Here is a 21,820-nt window from a genome sequence, read left to right as displayed (position 1 = left end):
CAATCTCCTTTCTAAGACCAACAATTTCATATTCTAATTTTTCAAGATGTTTTTCCCTTTCAGTCAGTTTACATTGCAGAGAATCAATAATCGCATTTTTCTCTTCTAAGCAAATTTTGAGATTAGACATCTCTTCTTAAAAACCTTATACATCTATAGCATCCATGTAGTCATCATCTTCAAAAGCCATTAAAAGTTTATACTCATTACCTCGTTCATCTTTGTTACTATTTGATAGGCCATCACTATCTTCATGAGTGTAGTAACTTTTCTTAGTTGTATTCTATTTCTTGTTCCATCTAACAGGTTCCTTCCCTTTGTCAATCTTATCCTTGTGAGGACATTTGGCAGCATAGTGACTGACTCTTCCACAAGCAAAGCATTTGAAAGGTAACTTACCTTGGAACCGCCCAGTACCCCGTTGAAGATTTCTGACAAAATTTGATTCTTCTTCTTCTTCTGACACGTGTCCTGACTCGTAGTACTCGCCTTTACCTGAAGCCTTGAAGGCAGCTTCTCTCCTGTCCGATGGACCTCCTTTCCTCATTTCATAAGCAGTTAGAATTCCGTGCAGCTGTGACATTTTAAGGCTTTGTATATTCTTTTTTTCTTCTATTGCAAAAACTTTAGATTCAAGACTAGGGGACAAAGATCTTAGAACTTTTTCAACCACAACAGCCTCTTTTATTTCTTCACCCAAATTTTTCATACAATTAACAATCTCATCTACACAAAGAAAATAGTTAGCCACACTTTCATCATTATACATCCTAAGATTTTCATACTGAATCCTGAGGGTTTGAAGTTTTGCTCGTTTTACCTAATCATCTCCTTCATAGCTCAGAACAATCTTATCCCATATCTCTTTTGTAGATTTAAACTGCATTACCTTGACAAATTCTAATTTAGATAAGCATCCTAATAGAGTATTGACCGCCTTTGCATCTGTTTCATATTTCTTCTTCTCAGCCGGATCTGTAGGAGTTGCTGATGGAAAAGTATACCCTGTATCTATGATATCCCAGACTTCTGTACCAAGAGATTGAAGATAGGCAGTAACTCTTACCTTCCAATAAACGAAGTTTGTCCCATCAAAAATCGGTGACCTGACTGATGCTTCCCTCTCGTAGTTGCTCATGATGGAAGATCTTTCTTCAAGCGATCAAGCTTCTTCTGAAGAACCTGCTCTGATACCAATTCTTGGAAATAATACTGAGACGGGGGGTGAATCAGTATTATTAATTCAAATGTTCCTTTTTCAAAATCAAATGATATACGCTACTTCAGTTAATTGAACCCGCATATATATGCAACTATGCAGAAGAAAACCCGCGTATATAATGCAAACTTTTTAATTTACTTTACCTTTCTGACATTGATTGTTAATATATGATTCAGAAGCAAATAACCAGTAACCAGAACCAGTAAAATAGAGAAAAAAGGCAATCGCACTCAAGAACACAAGATATAAGGTGGAAACCCAATGTGGGTGAAAACCACCTGCTGCAAGTCGTCTCTATCTTCTCTTTAATTAGAAACTTCTTTTTACAATTGTACTAGTGCGGTCCTTTACCAGTACACAGGCTGCAACCTGTAGAGAGCTACAACCCTCTCTCGTTTTCCAGCTTCTCCTGGAAGGGAGCTACAACCCCCTTAGCTCTTGCACTAGCCAAGATACTAGTACGTAGGTGCTGGCCTACAGAAGGCTACAACCTTCTTTGTCTTTCAGGGACCACATTTCATAAATTTTCAGACTGGATCCACAAATAACATCAATCAAGAATTTCTGCATCAACCAATCACCTTTTCACCAATCAAAACTGAATCAACATAAACACTTCTCTGACTACTGTACTCAGATCACAGTAACAGTACCACACACCAAATCTGAACCCATAACACTGCAGAAATAAACAAAAGCAACAAGAATATAAATCAAGATATATACGCTACTTCACTATTCATCAATCTGTGTGTATATGCTTCTGTACCACAACCAACCTACGTATACGCTTCTTTCATTCACAGAAAAAGCGTGTATATGCACCTGCACTTAACTGAACTTGCGTACAGATCTATAAAGGATAATTTATTCTTTTAAAACATTCAGTCATTAGTTAACCCAGATTATCAGATTTATAGATCAAGAGAGCGCCACTTATAACTCATCAAAATCATACAGAGATACCAATGTTCAAGCCTTGAGATTTTGATCCATCAATAGTGCTTATCCTTCTTGCGCTCAGGTGCCTCCTTCATTCAGATCTAGATTTGCACCATAACCCAATCACCAATATTCCAGATCTAGAACAATATCAGATATTCAATGAATCAGATAGCATCTTGCGACATGATCTCCTTCCTCTTTTATAGTTTTAGGCCTTCCACAATACCACAGTCCAAAACCATAATAAACAATACCAAAGGGCCCAATACCTGGGGTCAACACTTCTGACGAGATACCATGGTTCAAAACCATAGGTTCAAATTCCAAGGATTAACGACCACGGACCTAAAAAGGGAAGATTCCCACCATGTACACGCTTTTATGTGCGTGAAAGTGCGTGTATACGCATACGTGACTTTTGAACGTCTAACCTGCGTGTATACGCGTCTTCGGCAAGGTGAACCTGCATATACAAGATTTCCTTCATCCTGAGAGCCTAAGCTGAGATTTGTCACCAAAGTGAGTTTCCATCAAGGACAACACCTGTACCATAGTGCCACACCTGTGCCATAATGCCAACAGCCAGAGTCAGAGCCAGGAGCCAGAGCCAGAGCCAAAAAGCCTGAGAGCTTCAGAGCTAGGGATAAGATGGTTTTCTAAGCCCATTGTGTTCTCTATAAACCAGTGGAGTTGAGCGTGGAGCTTGTAAAAGGACTTATGCCATAATCCCAGAGAGCCTAGTCAAGTTGACTAGAGCTCAAGGAAACGTAGCCCAAGTTTTTTGGGTGAACTCCATATTATATTGTTGTCTTATCTGTTTGTTATTTGCTGCACTGTTTTACTGTTACATGTATTTACATATCAGCATAAACAACAGAACTTACATCACATAAACAGTTTTAAAACGAACATAAACATACACCCTTATCAAGCACTTTTTAATTCCGCAATTGGTTAATCATTGGATCTTGGGAATATACATATAAAAGCTTTGGAAGTGGGAGAGGTTCTTGTAAGTTAGACAAGGAGCCTTTAACCCCATTTTCAGATCAATAAATAAGATGTTTTAATATTTAACTTGAAATAATATTGAGATGTAGTTATAACTATATTTATAACACAAATCAGTTAACATGAACAAAGTCCATAAATAAAATATTCCAATACCCATATTAAGTAAAACAGTTCAATTTCAACGATGTTTATACTAGCATAACCACATTAATAAATGTGACTTATATATGTAGATAGGCATATATCAAACACACACAACTACATTAGCAAATGTGGTTGATATATATTGATAGAAGTATATTATTAATATTGTTAATCATGTTGTTAGAGTGAATATAATTTTTAATTTTATTACTAATTATTATTAATTATTAGAAAGAAAATATTATTAATATTAATCTTAATAAACCTAATATGATAAAATATAATACTATAAATCCTAATATTAAAAATCTTATATTATAAACCCTAATATCATTGTCTTAAGTTAACTATAGTAAACCTTAATCACAAACCTTAATATTATTATAAACCCCATATTATAAACCATGTATAATTTTATTTTTTTTCGCTGTGGTTCATGGACACCTTGGACAATGGGTGGCCGCTACGTCCACGGAAAAATATGGGCTGATCGACCCCGAAGGGAATCTAGCCCCATGGCCCACTAGCAATGCCTAACCCCCAAGGCTTCGATCAGAATGGACCCTATGACCTCTCGAACAATGAGGCACTGATTTTGACCAACTAAGCTAACCTTTGGGGCTTATAAACCATGTATAATATAATATTATAAGAAAAATATAATATATTATTATATTATAATATATTGTATTTTTAATATAGGGTTTGTAAAACCATAATATTAGGATTTAATTTTAGAGTTTATAATATTGGGTTTATAGTTAGGCTATATAATACAAGGTATATTAGGGTTTATAACATGATAAGCTCTAATATTTTAAACCGAACATTAAACCCTAATCTTATAAAGCATAAAACCTAATATTACAAACTCTATCATTACATCCATTATTATCACTGCAAGGAAAATACCTTCTTGTGGAGGTTTTTGCGGAGGCCCCTATAAAAATAATCCAAAAATCCATTTGTAGTGAAGGTCACTAGCGGAGGTGGGAGGTTGGATATTTTAACAAATGTTTCTTTGACGGTGGGTCTAAATTACTAAAGCGCGTCTGTGCTTTCTTATCAATATACTCACCAGAGCTCCATATAACATGGTGCACTATAGAATATTTGTTTTTGAAAAATAAAAGACACGGTGCGCTAAATACCCTAATGCACTAGTGCTTGAATATTCTCCAACACTAGACTCCTTCACATAGTAAAATGTATCGGTGCTATTCGAAAATTATGGCTCATTGTGGTAAACAAATAACAATGCCTTGGGGCATCTATAAAGCGTACCAATAGACGGTTCCTTATTTCTAAAAACAAACGGGTTCTATTGTAAAGGCACAACACTGATGTGTCTCAATAAAGAACCACGATAATTTTAAATTTAAAACAAAACATGATGCTTTTGTATATAGCTTGCCCAGGTGCACTTTGAGACACCCATCGAAGGATAGTTAAATAAATAAAAACCATCCCAAGTGTAATTTTTATTTTTATCATCTACAATATGGGAGAGATCTGAAGTATTAGCTCCACATTTGCAAGCGTCCTAACGTCGGTGCTTCTCTTGCTCACTAACTTTCAATATTGTGCTCACTGTTTGAGTTTCCAATTTTTTCAAACGGAGTGATTTTTTTTTTCTCCATTATGTGTCCATAATGCCTCTCTAATGACCAAATGTCCAGGTCACCTCTATGTTTCTTTCTAACTTAATTTTTTAGCGGATTATAATTGCAAATTAGGTTGAATTTGTTATTGATTTTGCAACAAAAAAAATGACGTGTGGTGTGCTCGAATTGTTTGGCTCGCACCAGCAGCAACGCGCTCTATAAATTTACAAGTTGCACCATGTTAAGGTGCATGAATGTAACGCACTCCCATTGTGGATGTGCATTTTGTACATATAAATTCATCGAGAAAGATGCAACGTGAGCATCAGTGCACAAGTATGTCGCACTGCTATGAAAAGTTAAATTTATAAAACACCTGTGGTGCGTCATACTTATGTGTGCTCCATTACTGATGCGGTTATAGTTGAAAGCATCAACGTCAATGCATGATTGTGTTTTGAGTGCAGTGGTACTTTTTTTTGTTTTAGATTGAAAGTTATGTTGCCATGGTGTGAGAAAGATTTAGCAGCTAAAATAAATTAAGATATTATAAGGAGGTCATCAACCCCACCCTAGAAGATCAAAAGTATCTCTCTGTTTTAACTAGCTCAAAGAATAAAATTAATATAGCCAAGATTACAACGACCTCTCATGAGCACCATAGTGAAATGGGTCGTTGGGCAGTTCCTAAAACACCATGGATGGAAAGGTTCTGCCGTCTCTATGAGAATAGGAACATCAAGGATGAAAATAAATTCATCTTAGCATGCCCTGCGTACAACCACATTAGATCTCAATTTCAAAATCTTTGTTGCAATACTGACCTTCCTAGCCTTTTACGTTGTCAAAATTACAGTGAACTCGGGAGGCTTCTGTCCAAGCTTTTTGAGCATAGGAATAAAATCTTAAATCAAAATAAACAATTTGTTTCTTTAGGTCCGACAGACCAAAGTTTGGTCTCAGTGGACTTTAACCATCATCATCATCATCATTTATAAATGCATGTTTCATTTAATAAAAAAATATATATTTTATGTATGAGGCTGATGTATTTTATATGTCAATCATGTAGCAGAGATGTCAGCAGAGGGAGTAGCAGTAGGAGAAGGAGCAGTAGGTAGACCCATAAAATATGGTTTGACCATGGTAGGTGAGAGAGGGAGCGGGATTTATACCCTCCCCCTATTATTGAAGCGAACCAAGTGGTCTTAATGAATGTAGGCCTCCTCAAGTAATATGAGGAGGGTACATCCTTGAAGGCACACTTTGTCCTATTCGTGAATCTGATTTGTCAATGGAATGTCTATTCATAGGTTTTCTGTATTGGTCCCAAGTTGTGGTATAGGCCCACTAAGGATGACATTTACTTTATCACTGTCCTATCCAAGAGAGGGGAGGATTTTCCGCAGTTCCCTTATGTCCCCCATGGTGTTGTAGTTGAGAGTCAACTTGTATACACTTTGAGATATGTGGGGCCTCATGTAGTCTGTCCATCATATTTTTAGGTTTGTGGTGGACAACTATGGATTTATTCTTTTTCTATAGAGGAGGCTAGGTGCCTCTCATTAGTAGTCAACACCATTTCACATTCTTGTGGTGATAGGAAGTGCATTAGTGTCCCTCTTTTGTATTATGTAGATTCTTTAATTCAGGTGCCACGTTGCATTAGATGGTTTGCCATTTTTTGAGGCAATTTTGCATGACTTTAGATAGATGTTATGTGTTGTCAAGACAGGGGAGGAAGGCCTTCCCTTTTTCTTCTGAGCTCTTTTGTTTATCTTTTAAGAGGTTTTCGAAGACGATGCCTACATTTGATCATCGTCCTCCTAAATCAATCACTAAGGCCTAGATGTGCATGTGTGGGAAGAGGATGCCTAAGAGGGGAATGCAAGAGTTTCCAGCTAGGATTTCGAATGATGCACTAGAGCTACTAGCGAGTGTGGATGACCATGTGTTTTTCGTGTTGGGGTATCCATACGGGAGGATTGCTTAGAGAAGGTGTTGGTGAGATCTAGTATTGCAGTGATAATGTTGCAACTCCTGGGACTTCCTTCTTTACTTTTATCAACCCGGTAGTTTGTAACAAACTTGGAAGCGATGGTGTTGTATGCACAAGTACTAGCTCTTACTGTAGGCTATCACTTGATCAGCTAGCGCAAGTTCGCTAGGAGCTCGAGCCAACTTCTATGAGTTCTCAGAAGAAGCTTTTACTATGATGGAAGAAAGCTAACTCTATAAGGGCTATTCTACTTGTAGAAAGAGAAGGAAACTAAAATGAAACGCAAACTCTAGTAAACCCTAGCAAACCCTAGTCTACCGACTAACCCTACTTTTGCAAGAAAAGAGATGGAAACTACTGAAATGGGTGCCATTGACTACTGAAAAGGTAAATTGCATTTATTCAAGCTATTTCTGAAGAGAAATGAGAAGAAATCATCTTTTTGTACTTTTGAGCATTTTTATGTGGAATTATTATGCTTGTGTTTTGACTGGTTATGGTTGTGCAGAGGTTTGGTGGCAAAGGAAGATGGACTTGGCTTTTGCAGAAGGCGGGGAAGGTGTGGAGGGGTCCCAATAAGCCCCTAGTACCCTTCTGAAGACTTCCATTGTGATCAAACTTGGAAAAATCACTCACAGGAAATTCTACAGGAGGTTGCAGGGGATCTACAAGAGGAGGCCGAAAGTGGTTTTTGGAGGTTTGAAGGTGGAAAAATTATGGGAGAGGGGAAGTGAAGGCTGGATGAAGGTGTTGGGGGGTCTATAACCTGTCAAGGAATATTAGGGACGAAGAAGATGGTTGGATTTGCTCAAGGGACAAGTAAGCAACTTTATGGAAAAACGCAGAAATTAGGGCAGATTGGTGAAATGTTACAAATGAGTTGGGAAATTGGGGAGAAGTGAGCTGGTGCTGGCTGTTTTATGGGGGAATGATGAGCTGGGATGTCCTACAAGAGATCTACACTTTTACTTCTCAAAACTGACCAAAGCAAGAACTAAAAAAATAGAGTTTTGTCTATCTTAACCTAATTTCTGACCTAAAACCAGAAAATGCTAAACAGTACCTTATGAACAAAAAAACATGCGAGAGAACTATGGTAAAAGGACATGGAATGATCTAAGCAATTAAATCTAGACCAATATCAACTTTTCCAAATCAAAGGATCACACTAGCAGTTGCATGGAAGAGCAAAAACTGTGTTTTTGGTGGCAGCAGTAGTGCCTTGACCTCAAACCATGGTCCCAAGAAGGGAGAAAGGAGATCAAGACCTACTGTTGGCCTTTTTGGATATTTTTCTATCACTGTAGCAACTTACTTAAACAACTTGAAACAAAAACAACTATTCTAACCATCAAAAGCAACCTAATTTAACAAAGAAAGATGAACCTAAACAACAAAAATTATCTCATGAATGAAAGAAAAAACATATAAATACATAAAGGAGGTGTTGGGCAGCTTGGGTTGGGCCCTAACTCGAGAGCTTCAGCCCTCTGGAAAAGATCAGTGCTGGCTCAAAAACTGTTTAATCTTCATTTATAAAAAAATAGCAGTTATATCACATAAATTGTCTTCAAAAAGAGCTTGAAATTGAGCTGAGTACAAGGCTGCACAAAAGTGCGAAAATATACTAAGAACTGGCTAACCTATTGAGGTTAGAAGCCTTCTTATTTATACAAATGGGGACTCCCAACAGTCGTCCTAAAATTAAGGAACTCAGTTTCCTAGAACTGAAGATAACAACAATCCTACTTGACTTGCTCGGCTGCCCCTTGGAATCATCAATATGGGCCTTTTTACTTCGAGTTGCAGATAGAGGATTCAAGGAAAGGGGTCATTAATGAAGGACACACCCCTCCTACAAGTCCTCTTCCATGTTTCCTCGAGTTTGGCTACCATTTTGCTCATAAATTCCTAGTCCTTGTCCAAAATTGTCCAAAAACTCTGCAATAAACGCTTATTAGACTACATGGAAAAGTGACTAACCCAACTCACTCTATTGACATAAATATATTCAAAAACAAGCACAAACCTACTAAGAATGGTGGATTAAATTGAAATAAGAGGTAGAATGAGCCCATACAGTTACCCATTTCTGGGGCTCATCATCATCCCCCTACTGAATGGGTTGCTCATCCTCTTAGCAACTAATCTAACTCTTCATCTTTAATGGCTCTCATAGATTCCCTGACATCCCAAGCCTCTGATGTGATGTCTTCCACTCTGTTATGGAAACCTGCTTTCCTATCCACTTCCTCCCATTGTTTCTGTTCTTCCTCCTCCTTAACTCCTTCCAACAGTCTTAGCAGCAGTGGAGGACTGAATTTAAGACCAATCCAGTTGGTTTTCAAGTTTTGCATTGATTGCTTATATAGGGGCACTCTCCTCATGGCTTCCCTCATTCTGGTTGGGCAGTGATACTCCCTGATCCTTAGGCTATGTGGCAATGTATTTGACCTTCTCATGTAGGCATGAAGGCAGTCATCGCCAAACAATCTCTCCATATCTTTGAAATGAGCAATAGCCTGTGCTTGCCTGTCAATATAGTCAGGAAGAACTTGAGGATTGGATGCAAGGTGTTGGTGGGCATAGATGAGAGCCAAGGGTTCTACTGGTTCTGCCCTTATCATCAGCGGCTCACTTAGCTCTTTTGCCATTATTTTCTGAATTTCCACTGCTCTCTTTTCTTCATGGCTCAACCAAGAAGCCATAGTCATGAGCTGTAAGTCTCCCAATGTAGCATTTGGATCCCATAAATTCATGTCAGGAAGTGCCATGTTGTGTAGGTAAAATTCTGCTAGCTTTGCTTTATCCTCGGCTGAACTATTATCACATAAATGCATAAATTTGCCATAATCTTGAAATGGTATTATGCCCCTTTGGTCCAGTGTGTTAATCTGGAATTGGAGCCAATGATCTTTGAGATATAGTGCATATGATCTAGCTGACTGTCTACATTGCAAGGCATCCATTGCCCAGCTGGCCATGCAGGCTAACTGTGCTTCCTTTTCCAGCAACTGCCTTTTCAAAATCAACACTTCATTTGCTGCCTAAGATTCTCTTTCTTGCTGTTGTTCCATCGGTGTCTCACTATATGTCTGTGGTTCTTCTTCTTCTTGTTGTTTCTCTGCCTTCTCACTATCTACCTGGGGTCCCTCTTTTTGTTGCTATCCTTCCAAGATTGACAGCTTATCACCTCCTTGAGGTTCCCTTTCTTGTAGTTGTTTTTTCAGAATTTCATTTTCTTCCTGTAGTTCAGCTCTTTTGATGCTCTCTGTGTGACTTACCATGCTCAATTATCTTCTCATCTCTCTCAACTTATTTTCCATGTGCCCTATATCTTTGACCCCTTTTGATTTTGCAATATTCATCCAGGTGTGAGTCCTGATTCTTTCCTTTTCTAGTTCGAAGAAAAGAGGCACTGCAAATTTTTGTGGGATGATCTTCCCACCTTCCAAAAGGTTATAGTAGGGGCCTAAGTTAGGTTGAGGTCCAAGCTTAGGTATCTCTTTTGCCTTGCCTTCCTCTTGGGACTGTTCTTCTGCCTTCTTTTCCAGTTTTTCAATTTCTTTGAGCTTGGCTAGTGTCTCATGTAGAGAGGTTTGTGCCTCCTGTAGGACTGCTTTAGAGTCCATCAATTTGATCCTTTCCTTCCAGTGGAGGTCTTAGGACTCCCTCTCTCGTAAGTGGTAGAGATTTTGGAGGGAGATTCCTCCCTTGTTACTGTAGGTGCATCCTCAATGATAATGGGTTCTTTCGAAGGTGGTTGGGGCTTGCCCACCTTAATTCTGGTGCTCCTTCAGGATTTGAAATACATAGATGTTTGTCTTTTTCTTTTCCCCTTTCGCTTAGCTAGAGTGCTAAGTGCAACAAGAACAACTGTTGCTTCCTTTGCTAGTGTCTCAGGGGACACTTCTTCTTGTTGTTCTTCTTCTTCATCCTCTGCAGCTGTTCCTGTGTCTGTTGTTTCTCTTTTTGTTTCTGCTATCTCTGGTGGTGTTTTCTCCTTTTCTTGTTGAGTTTCTACCTTCCTTGTGGCAGTCTTTTTCTGAGCTTTCTTGGGCTTCTTCTTCTTAGATTTTGTTCTCTTCCTCTTCTCTGCTTTTGATGTTGTTTTCTTTTCTGCCTTAGGTTCAACTGTGGTTTTGTCATGTTTCTCTTCTTCTCTGTGTTTTTCCTCTTTTTCTTCTTCTACTTGAATATCTTGTGCTTCCTCATGGATTTACTTCTCAAGTTCCTCTTTCTTCTCCTCCTCTTCACTGCTAGATGGGCTAAGGTCATCAGTACTTGAGTTTTGATGTCATCTTCTCTAGACATGTTCCTGAAAATTTCCTAGGCTATAGGGATGGTGTATGTGTGGAGGGCATCCTTTACTAGCAATTTGATGAGCCCATGGTGGGCGAGTTGGTGTGGATCCCCTACATTCAACTTGGTGCCACACTCTATCAAAGGTTGGAGGAGGAAATATGGGAGACTAAGTTTTCTAGATGCAGGTAGGTCCATTCCATATCTTAGTTCATGCAATAATCTGAAATGATAACCATAAACTATATCGTATCTCCCTTCACAGGAGATATATTTCATGATCTGGTAGATAACCTGACCCCATGGATGAGGTATACTTGTCCTTCTGACTCCATTCTTATCCTCTACAGGATGTTCATCAGGTTGGAAAAATGTCTTTTTAGCAACCTGTCCTAATGGTTTTTCTTCTTTGCTCCAGGGGAGCCCAAGTGGAAGACCTGTGATTCTGCTGATGAATTCAGGTGTAAGCTCTATGGTTAGACCCCTAAAACTGACTGTAGCATGGGTTTTTGAATGGGGTCATAAAGACATTAAAAATTCCACTGTCATTTCCTCATCATACCCATGAATTCTCTCAAACAAAGGCATCCAATTTTCCCTAGAAAAGAGGGCTACCACTTCTGGGTGTTCATGCAATTTAGTGGAATTCAGAGGCTCTTTTCTCATGAAACCCCCTGGCATGATGTTTAGTGACTGTTGGAAATTCTCAGGTGAGGAGGAAGGAAACAAATTTTCAAGACTGAAAATAGAGGAATAACTGAGGTTTGTCTTTCTGAAACCAGAGAGGGAAATTTTTCGTGTTATTTTTTCACAACAACAATTTGCAATTTCCCTCCCTTCAAACCCTGTTTTCAACCTGAATTCACTTCTCGGGCTTTTGTAGGAAATAAATATTTTGACAGAACAGAGGGTATCTAAAACAATGTTTTTCATTCTCACAGAGTAAACAGACTTGCAAATTCGTTTTTCATAGGCTTGATTTTCGATGGTTGCATCCTTTTTTTTTTTTACAGGAGAATACGGGGAAGAAAAAAAACAGATTTTTAGTGCAGAGAAGAAAATGGAGAGACTGTATAGAATTCAGAAAAACACAGGTAGACTTTTGTGCTCACTTTCCTTTCCTTTTTCAACCCAATACTTTGCTTCTACTCCCACCACCTTGTGTAGATATATCACATGCAGAGTGGGTTTCTGAGCCTACCTCTTTTCAAGCTCAAATCTGGCAAAAATTTCGAATTTTTCCTCTGTAGAGCTGCTCTTTGGCCTTCCTGTAGAAAGGCTCCTATAGACGGTGTTCTCGCTCCTATAGAATGTGATAGTGCTCCTATAGAGCCTGATAAGCGGGAGGATTTTATAAAACTGGCAGAGAACGACTAGTTTGATGTTCTAAAGGTGGTAGGTGAGTTGCTGCAGTTGAGAACTCGTTGATGCAAATGAAAACAAAAGGTGGTGGAGGCTTCGACCGTAGTGTACTTAAGTTGATGGCATGATCTGCGGTGACAAGGTGAGGTGGCAGGATGGGTACGTTATCCCCATCCGAACCGTTGGTCCTACTCCAGTGTCATTATGGTATTTCATGTCACCTACTTTCCATCACTTCCATCATTCCTATTATATGCTGCCACCACTACTGGTTTTGAGTTTTTCCTTCCCGAGTTGACAGACCACATGTACTGACTGCATCTTCTAAACTGTTGTTTGAATTGGACAAGGATCATTTGAACTCAACAGGGGTGGTTTGAACTGAACGAGGGTGGCTAGTTAGCTGGCCACCGATTTCGTTTAATCACGACCATCTCAATGGTTCATGAAGTTCCTAAATAATATTCATGTAACAGAGGAATGGGTTTAGCCACTTACCTGTTAGTCGCTACCGTTCTCTACATGCTCAGACTTTGACACTTCATTTTTTTTTATTGCTATTGTTGCTGGTGTTCATGGCCTCTGAACTGGTGGCTTATGCTGGTGATTTTTTATCAAGCACCGCTCCTTGCACGTTGCATACATCTTGGCTGCACTGACCCTGCCTCTGGAGCTTTTTCTTTTAAAGGGATCAGCTGTTACACGAATCCTGTAGGATTTCCTGGCACTGCTTCTCCCTCTAAAATTTCTGGCTGATGCTTGACCAGGGACTAAAGAGACAACTGAAGAAAGTTCTGGAGGAAAGGAGTAACAGTTGGAATACATCAGGTAAGCAACAAGTGAAGAATGTTGCTGCTTTATTCATCATCATTTTTATGTTTAAGAACGAAAGAAATAGAATTTCTGTGTTTTCTGTGCAGGGAAGGAAAAGCAAGTGGAAACGTGGGTGTTCAGGGATGGAATGTAGAATTAGGAGGATGAATGGTGGAAGGGAGGTCCACAAGCATTCTAGACAAATTTCTAGCCCTCAGATTCTTCTCTGAATTTGAGTTTGAGCTCTCTGTAATTTCTACAGGAGCCTCCTGTAGAATGCACAGAGTTTCCTATAGGATGCAAAATTTTCAAAACAAGTGAGACCAAGGCCTGGGAATAGATAATAGAGATGGAGGAATGGGATATCAAGGGTGTATGCAGCCTGGCCATGTCCTTTTTTCCCTCTGTGACCCTCCTGCAATCTGCAATGCATTCAAAAGAAGTTAGTTTTTTCTATTTTTTCCTTTTTCAATTTTTTTTTTTTTTGTATGAGACAGTTGGGGCGCCTCCAGGAGGTTTTCACCCTCACTGCCTTCCTTGGGCGCCTCCAAGAGGTTTTCACCCAGGGATATTTTATTCCAATGTTTTTTTTCTTTTTGTTTTTTTGTTTTTTTTAATTTTTTTTTTTTTTTTTTTAGGGTGTGGGTGGAGTGGAGGCAGAGACCTACTCCACTACCAACACTATTTTACTCAAATTCTTTATTAATTCATGCTTGGAAAGGGGCTTCATGTAGATCTTCAACCTATGCCCATTGACGAGCATGGGGATGGCTTCTTCATCGATGGTATGGATCAGGACTGAACCATTGTCATTGCATTTTTCTACTGTGTAGGGTCCCAACCATCTTGTCCTCAGTTTGCGTTTGAAATTTGTATATCTTGAATCATACAATAGTGCCCAATCTCCTTCCTAGAATTGTTTTTCTTTGAGGTGTCTATCATGCCATATTTTTCTTTGAAGTTGGACTACCTTTGAGTGGAGAAGGGCTTGTAATCTCTAATCATCCAATCCATTTAGCTGAAGTAACCTTTCCTTTTGTGCATGGCAGAGATCTAGGTCCAGCTGAGCTGCCATCCTTAAGGTGTTATATTCAAATTCTATTGATAGCAGAGCCTTCTTCACATATACCATCTCATAGGGTGTGAACCCTGTGGTGGTTTTCCAAGTGGTGTTATAGGCCCAGGTGGCCTCAACCAATCGATTTGCCCAATCTTTTCTGTTGTTGCTCACTGCCTTAGTCAAAATCCCTTCCAAAGCTCTGTTAGTGACTTCCACCTGTCTATTTTCTTGCGGATCGTAAGGGGTGGAAGTTTTGTGCTTAATCTTGTGATGTGTGAGCATGTCTTCAATCAGATTGGAGGTGAACTGACTTCTTTGATTTGTGACTAATTCTCTTAGATAACCAAACTTGTAGAAGATATTTTCCCTCAAAAACTCAGCTACTTTTTCTTCTGTTGTTGCCTTGATCGCCTTTGTTTCTGCCCATTTTGTCAGATAATCAGTACACACAATGATGTAAGATTTCTGTTTTGAAGGAGGGTTAATAGGACCCACAAAGTCCATGCCCCACTTCTCAAATGGCTCGAAAGTCACTTGAAGTTGCAGGGGAATCTCATCCCTTGGAGTAGGTTTCCCCATCCTTTCACATTGGTCACATTGGTTGATATATCTCCTGACATCTTGATGAAGAGTGTGCCAATAGTAACCTACTTTCAGTATTTTGAAGGCAGCCCTCTTTGCTGCAAAATGGCCCCCACAGGGCCCATCATGACAAGTTAGAAGAATGTCAAAAACTTGTTCCTCATTGACACATCGCCTCAAAATCTGATCTGGGACAAGTTTAAAAAGAATGCCCCCAATCTAGGTGAATGGGGCACTTTTCCTCACGATCTTGCTCTTCTCTTTTGAGGACAGGTGTGGCGGAAATTGTGCTGAAACCAAGTAATTTGCTATATCAGCGAACCATGGAGAGAGTACTAAAATAGAAAATAGGTGTTCGTCTAGCATTTGATCATCTACCATTCCTTCTTCACCTGCACGTAGATCTAGTCTAGACAGAAAATCAGCAACAACATTTTCCTTACCCGGCTTATCAACAATGGTTAAATCAAATTGTTGTAATAAAGGTAACCATTTAATAATACGAGCATTCACATCTGGGTTATTCATCAAATACTTAATTACAGCATGATCAGTGTGCACGAATGTTTGATAGCCAGTGATGTAGTGTCTGAACTTATTTAGGGAATGGACTACAACTAGGAGCTCTTTTTCGGTTATAGTGTAGTTTAATTCTGCCTTGGACAAGTTTTTAATTATGAAATATATGGCATAAGGCAGCTTCTCATCAACTTGCCATAAGGCTACTCCTATCGCTTTGTTTGAGGCATCTATGTGAATGTGGAAAGGTAAGGCCCAGTTTGGACGTCTCAGAATTGGGGCAGTTACCAGTTTACCTTTCAAGGTGTCCAGAGCCTCTTGACAGTTGTCAGTCCATATGAACTCAACATCTTTTCCCAAAAGACCAAACAATGGAGAGGCTAGCTTACTAAAATCCTTAATGAATCTTCTATAATACCCTGCTAAGCCTAGGAAACTCCGAACATCTCTTACCTTTTGAGGAGGTGGGACCCTTTGGATGATGGCAATATTATTGGGATCCACCTATAATCCTTGCTGAGAAATTGTATGACCTAGCACAGTCCCTTCAGTCATTAGGAATTTGCATTTTTCAAGACTGAGGGACAGGTTCATTTCGATGCACTTGGCTAAAACTTTTCCCAGGTTAGTCAAAACTTCCTGGAAGTTAGAACCATAAGGGGTAAAGTCATCCATATAGATTTCCACTGAATCATGGTTTTTGGCCCATGGTTTTGGACGCGATGGTTTTTAGTCCATGGTTTTGGACGCGATGGTTTCGGTTCATGGTATTGGATGCTTCGGCATGTATACATATGCATTGTAACATTGAAAGGAACATAATGAAAAATCAACATGGTAGTCTCAATTTTTTGATCCAGGGGAAAATCTTTGAGTATATGTATTTTATGTGTTATGCTCTCACATTGTTTGTGTCTTTAGAATTCGTATGCAAGTAATTTTTGTACGGGGTTAAGACCTACAATCACCACCATCATATTTCTCATAGTCGCAGAATCACTCTCTATGGGAAGTGAAGTGAAAAGATACACCTGAGTCAATCAACCATGCCTCATGATCTACATGTGTACTTGAAGTTGCTAAGTACACATCCCCACATTCATCTGAGGTGGTTTTTGCCTCTACAGAAAGAGCATCATCAGATCCCTTTCCTTTATCAGGAGCTTTAGATTTACACTCCCTTTTGTAGTGCCCTTCATTCCCGCATTTCCAGCACACCACCTTTACAGGTTTTCTTGGAGATTTAGATCTCCCACTCGATGACTTAATTTTGTTTCTGTTCTGGAATCGTCCTCGTACAAACAAGGCATCACCATTCTGGCTCTCCATATTTTTCCATCTCATTTCCTCCATCAGCAAGGATGAGAATATTTCATCAAACTGCAAGGCAGTTGTATTGCTACTTATTGCAATAACCAGAGTATCCCACAAATTTGGTAGGGAACACAATAAACTGATGCACTTATCTTCATCTGAAATTTTAATATCAACAGATAATAACTGACTTACCATAGTATTAAATGCGTTCAGATGCTCTGTCACCGAATCTCCATATTTCATCCTTAGGTTATACAACTTTTTCTGCGGGACAGTTTATTCACCAAAGACTTAGATTGGTACAAATTCCCTAAATTGTTCCACAAAGCCTTCGCCATAGCTTCGCCTGATACATTCAGCAATACTGTATCTGAGACACATAATCGTATTGTGCTCTTTGCCTTTCGATCCAACTTCTTCCATTCTTCATTGGACACTTCCGTTGGTTTAGTACCTGGATCTACTGCGATCCATTGATCTTTATCCACCAACAGATACTCCATCTTGAGTTTCCACAACTCAAAACTTTGACCATTAAATTTCTTGATCTCTATCTTTATGTTGGTTGCCATCTTCTTTCACCACCAGAATCAATCTCGCAGATCTCCCACTGAACAAGGTCTACCACAGACCCAAGCGAAAAACCCTCGACAACAAAGGCGTCCCCTTGAAGCCAAAACAACTCTGATACCAAATGTAGGTTTTAACCCCATACAGAAATTACCTACATACGAATTCTAAAATACAGAAAATAAACAATGCGAGAGCATAACACATAAAACACATATACATAGAGATTTTCCCCTGGATCCCAAAACTGGGACTACCAACTTGATTTTTCATTATGTTCCTTTCAATGATACAATACATATTTATACATGCCGAAGCATCCAATACCATGGACCGAAAATCATCGCATCCATAACCATGGATCGAAAATCATCGTGTTCAAAACCATGGACCAAAAACTGTCGTGTTCAAAAGCATGTGCGAAAATCATGCACAAAACCATAGGTAGGTTCGCCCAACCTAACATAGGGTCCAAAACCAAAATTATCTGGGGCACTTCCCTGGACCCTATAGAGTGGGGTTACTTGCTTCCCTCAAACCACCTGTGAGCCTGCCCGCCCCCGGTATGCAATCGGTGCAACGAAGGAGGAGCTCTGTGCCCCTTCTAACTCCCTAGTTAACTACGTCGGCTAATCGCGGAAAGAATATAACACAACCCAACATAAATGACACCCAAAATGTACAAGGGTTGGGGGAAAATTGTAGTTGGGTGACCATGTCATATGTAGGAAAACTATACATAAGAAGTTAATCACATAACACAATCTCTTGATCGATCAATCATGAGATCATCTCTTGACCAAGTGGTGTGCATTTTATTTCAAGGTATAATATAAAATGCAATATAATGAATAAAATGGATGGGTATAAGTTTGGAATTTAAATTTTCTTTTCCCTTCTATTGAAAATTTGGTTATGGCCATTTGCCTTTTGCACCAATCGTTTAAGTTAAATGCAAGTTAATGAACATCAAAGTTTATTGATATATACAATTCTTTTTGTAACTATAAAAAAATGAGACAAAAAGTAATGATCATAAAACAACATTGATATTGCTAAATGACACCCAAAATGTATTTAGGTCAAAAGATAGTCCATCGATGTCAAAATTGGAGGAATACAAAACCATAATCGTCATCAAGTACTTGGTAAAAGTGGTTTCTTGTCTACAATCCCGTGTGATCCCTTTTTAACTCATTATTTTGTATGGAAATTTGTCGAGTGAAGTTGCCACAAATACCTCAGTCTTATTTAATTTAAATTCAACTAAATTCATAACCCTTAGCATTAAATTTTGTAAAAAAATATTAATTATGATTCTTAATATTCTAAAATAACATGTTAAAACATGTTAACCTCACCCCTCTTTTATTGAAAATTGTGCGAATTGGCGGGACATACCAGCAAAAAGAAATGAACAATGAAAAACGACTTCATAAAAAAGGATTTATTAATGAAATTTGGCTGAAAAGTAACATACTTTAGGTTCTCCTGCATGCAACTATTACTAGCAAAGAAAGATATCCGCAATAAGGAAAAGAGCAATCACGCTTATGGAACAAAGTCTGAAAATGCTTAGATTTGGGATATTGGCGGTTGACTCCTTTGTTTGTCACTTGTAATTTAAGCAATTAAAAATGTATATGAATAATTTAATATCTAAGTTTTATTACACCTCGATTAACTTAAATATTTACAAATCAAATCTGCTGTTTCAAAATTGTTTCAAGGATCACTTTTGACATTGAATTTTTTTTGTTCCCCTCAAATTCGTTAAAAATATAAAAAATCTTTCCCCGCACATAAATTCCAAGACTATTCTAGGGTAGTTCGCAAGGAGAGATTTTCGTATTAATCTTAAGATCTCTCGTAATAAAAGATGTGGTTGGTTTTTTTAATTTAAAACTCCACTTAAAAATGAGGTTTGTATTTTTTTATCAAATTACACTTTAACTTGGTTTTTTTATTGGAGTTTTTGAAGCATTAGTTATGAAATTAATCATTTATTTTATTTGTGAAATTGGGATGAACAATAGCCTCTTTTAGCATCAGTTTTTTAACTTTATTTTTTAAAAATATCTTTTTTTTTCAAAAATAGAGATAAAAGATTAATTATAATTATAAAGAAAAATCTTAACAAATTGTACAAATTTTTATTTATCAGTGTAAATTCACCTTAATCACAGATCTAGCAAGAGCGAAGAATAATTAAATCTCTTGAGTTAAAGATTCTTTTTAAAGTGCAAAATTTTAATAAAATATTTTTACTTTTGGCAAATTTAATCCTATATATATAATTTTTCATTGTTTATGTTGCATTTTCAAATATATAAAATAGATCAAAATTTACTTAGGCATAAATTAATGAGACTACATAAAATGTTTTAACTATATAAAAAAAAAAATAGATTCATATACTTTATTGATAGTTTTTCTTTGAACTTTGAACTACTTTGTTTATAGTTGAGAGAGTATGAAATATTTTTTTTTTTGCCACTTCTCCTTAATATAGTCACTAAGATTGATATTATTGATGTTTTATAATACTTTTAATTAAACCAACCAAACCCCTATATATTTTGTTATATATAAAGACACATATCAACTCCAAATAGAATATGAACATACACCTCTCTTATTACACTATAAAATAAGCCTCTCCTCAATAAACTTATAATTTTAATCAATAAAAAATTTATAACAAATAAAAAAAAATCTATAATTAAAAAAAAAATCATTTAAAAAATTACTCACCTCAATTACATTTAAAAAATTAAAAATAAATTAAAATTTATAACAAGTAAAATAAAATCTCTAATTAAAAAAAATTCATTTAAAAAAATTACTCACCTCCATTGCATTTAAAAATTTAAAAAAAGTTTGCGTAAGGTCAAATTCCAACCCTTTTAGTCTTGTAAAGGCAAGCTTTTAGTCTTAATCTCAGAATGTGTAATGGTATATATTTTTGGTTTTTTATTAAGAACTCTAGTTAAAAAACATGAGGTTTTCATTTTATTTTTGTAAGTTATATTTTCACCTTATTCTATATTTGAGTTGAGTTGTTGAAGCACCAGCTAAACTCTTTACCCTATGGCTAGCCAACTCTAGATCCAGCGAGGAGGATGGCTAATTAAAATTCCCAAATAATCAAATAATAAAGTGGAAATCCTCTTACGTCGCTTTTATTAAACCTCTCTCTGAACTCTGAGGAGTGACAACGTCGTCGTCAAACGAGACAGTCCACAAGCAGACAGAGAGGGCGACTGTTTTTTAATGAAGCTGGGCAGCACGAAACTAACATGAAAACGTGAATGTCTGGCTGAGGTTGTCATCCTGAAGAAATCTAACACAATCTCCTACGTACGACTATTTGAATTTACAGGCACTGCTTAGGGGTTAAATTTGATGCTCGTTTATCCGTTTTTGTCTTTTTCGGGTAAAATACGGTTGATTTTAAATTAAACGGAAAATAATTGAGGAAAACGTCAAAGTGACGGGCATAGAAAAATATCAGAAGTTTCATAAGTTTATATATATATAATATTATAGGTTTCAGTCCCACAGCGCATGCATTTCATTTATGGTGCAACTGTGGTGTACACTTCACATTCACGAGGATGACCATGGATAGGTTAGAAATTTATTATAGAAAAAGGTGTCATGCTACTAAATGGATTTACTTAAAAATAATTCAATTCAGGTTATAATATTCGTTTATAATTATTCATCTTTACTTTTTGGTCGGCGATGTTCCATCACCTATTCAAGAGAATAAGTTTTACTCATTTATTTAATAAGTTGGAATTTTCGGTTTTATTGGATGAACCCAAAAAATGATAAAGATGCTTTTACCACTCTTCAGAGGCCCGAATGGCCTGCGAGATAATCACTGTTCACAGGTTCTGGGAGATAATCACTGTTCACATGTTTTGGGATCGATCCCGTCTACCACTGGTCATTGGTGATGAAAGAGTTCATGGAAACCGCCATGAAGCACCCTTTCGAGTCATTATCACAAAGTTGGCATTGGATTAGGAATGGAGGCAGAGGAGGATGGTGTTGGATTAGGAATGGAGGCGGAGGTGAAGGTTGATGGCATCCTATTCTGAAGTAACCCTGCTGGCATAGAGACCAAAAATAGTTTCGAGGTCTTTTTGTTTTGAAAAAAATCAAGGTGACAAATAGCCTTGACATTATCGGAGAAGCAACATGCTCTACACTATCTGTGATGGTGGGGAAATTGGGGATCCATTTTTTAGTTTTGATTGTGCCTTTTACAGCCTGTGATTTAGATTCCGTGAGGGAGCAACAGCCACCTCTAGGCTCCGCTCATTCACACATAATAAAAGCAGTGACCACATCGCACA

Source organism: Pinus tabuliformis, chromosome 1_1 (genome assembly GCF_031772625.1).
Source record: "Pinus tabuliformis cultivar Carrire ecotype Pingquan chromosome 1_1, CPIR1, whole genome shotgun sequence".
Taxonomy (NCBI): domain Eukaryota; kingdom Viridiplantae; phylum Streptophyta; class Pinopsida; order Pinales; family Pinaceae; genus Pinus; species Pinus tabuliformis.
The sequence above is the reverse complement of the archived record's forward strand: the minus strand, read 5'-3'. Positions refer to the sequence as shown.